Raw genomic sequence first — 2,327 nt, 5'->3', positions numbered from 1 at the left:
AAAAATAGGAGGTCCAACAGAATGTAGAAATTATTGAATAATAAAATCATTATCATATGCAAATGAAATCATGCTGAAGCTTATAAAAACAATGTCTAGAATAGTACATTGACAAAGAACTACCAGAAATTCAAGCTGGATTCAGAACAGGCTGTGACAGAAAGGATGTCATTCTGATGTCAGATTTGTGCTGGAAGAAGAGAATACCTTAATGTTTATTTATTTTTTGTTTGTTGCTCGTATTTTTTAACTATGCAAAAATACTTGAGTGTGTGGATGCCAATGAGTTATAGGTAACCTTGAGAAGAATGAGAATCCAAGAACATTTACGTGTCCTTATGAGAAATCAATACTTCAACCAAGAAGATATCTGAACAGAGTAGGAAAATATTGCATGGTTTAAAATCAAGAGAAGTGTTTATCAGGGTTCTATCCTTTCTTCAAACGCATTTGAAATAGGTGACAATTTCCGTTTTTTTCTCTATCTATTATGATGTTGTTTTTCAATCAAGTGGTGGAGATTTTGTCTTCATGATGTTGAGATAAAATCCATATTGGAGGCTATGATATTTGATCTTCTGCAGCAAACATTTGAAGTCCTTCTTATTGTCAGCATGCAAAGTTGTGTCATCTGCATAACACAGATTGTTAATGAGACTTTTTTAAATTTTTATGCCGCATTCTTGTTCATGAAGTCCAGCCACATAGGATACATGAATTTAAATAAGAATAAAATACTTGCAACACAACTGAGTACACTACTGTAGAGGCCATTCCAACTCTTAACAAGCCTTCAACAGCCTTGGAGACTGTAAATCTTCACAGAAGAAAATTGACCACCTTTGTATACGGTGGAGCATAATACGGATTACTGCTTGGATTTGATGCAATACCAATTGATATGTTTCAGTCAACAGATGCAGCCCTGAATATACTCATCAGTTTATGCCAATGAATTTAGAGGACAGGTGCTAGCATGACTGACTGGAACAGATGTAAATCTGTTGTCAGTTTTAAGAACGGTGAGTCCACAGAACATGAAAATTACAAAACAGTCCAATTAATATTACATGAAAGCAATATATTGCAGAAGATCATAAAAAACCCAAAACTGGTTAGAGCATTGACTTGAAACTGCCAGGAGTTCAGACAAGAGGCCGTGGCACCACAGATATCACTGTGGATCGCAGATGGATCCTGGCTGAAAGCAGAGACTACCAAAAGGATATCTGTTTGACTGACGATACACAGATATTAGATTGTCTGTATCTCAACACACTGTGGCTAATATTGAGAAGAATGAGAATTCCAGAACATTTAATCGTGCTTATGTGAAGTATTTATCTCGATCAAGAAGTAATTGTATGAACGGAACAAAGGAACATTTCATATTTTAAAGTAAGGAACGGTGTGAATGAGAGATGTATCCTTTCTCCATACCTAATTAATCTGTATACTAAAATAATTCATGAAGGTGTTCTCTATGAAGACGATTATGGTATCAGAAATGGATGAAGTTGTTGTTGTTGTTATGTGCTGTTGAGTTGCCTGCAACCCATACAGACCATATATGTACAGCAGCTCTAAACCCTGCCCTGTACTGAGCCAGTCTTGGGGTACTAATTCTAACACAGCAATTCCCATTTCCCCAGTTACTGTATCAACCCATTTCATCCACAGTCTTTCTCTCCTCCGCTGTCACTCCACCCTTCCAAGCATGATGTCCTTCCCCGAGGACTGGTCTCTCATGACCAGGTGACCAAACTATGTGAGATGGAGTTTTGAAATCCTAGGCTCCAAGGAGGAGTGGAGGAAGACTTATCAATAATTTGAGCCATGAAGACGACACAACCTTGCTTGCAGAAAGTAGGAAGGATCTGAAACTTGCTACAGAAAACAAAAACAATAATCTTCAGTAAGGTTTACATCTCAACATAAATAATAATAATAATAATAATAATAAAGTTGTTCACCCTGAACCAACAGAAAAGATCATGATATGAAGAGAAAGGATTGAGGCTATTGGTGATTTTAAATTGCTTGGATCAACAATCAACACTTTTGGCACCAGCTTCTGGAGATCAGAAAATGTATTATATTATACAATTCCATTGTCAAGGACCACTTCAGACTACTTAAGAGTAATGATGATTAAGGCATACCTGATTCAGGCCATTCAATCAAGTGCTTTTCAACCATATAAGACAGATGAAAAATTGGAATTGATGCCTTTGAGTTGTGGTGCTGGAGAAGAGTACTGGGTATCCCATGGACTGCTAAATGGACAACCAGATACATCCTTGAAAAGGGCAGCCAGAGTTTTCCTT

The sequence above is a fragment of the Elephantulus edwardii genome, unplaced genomic scaffold (assembly GCF_000299155.1).
Source record: "Elephantulus edwardii isolate Elephantulus edwardi_28Jun2011 unplaced genomic scaffold, EleEdw1.0 scaffold00142, whole genome shotgun sequence".
NCBI lineage: Eukaryota > Metazoa > Chordata > Mammalia > Macroscelidea > Macroscelididae > Elephantulus > Elephantulus edwardii.
The sequence above is the reverse complement of the archived record's forward strand: the minus strand, read 5'-3'. Positions refer to the sequence as shown.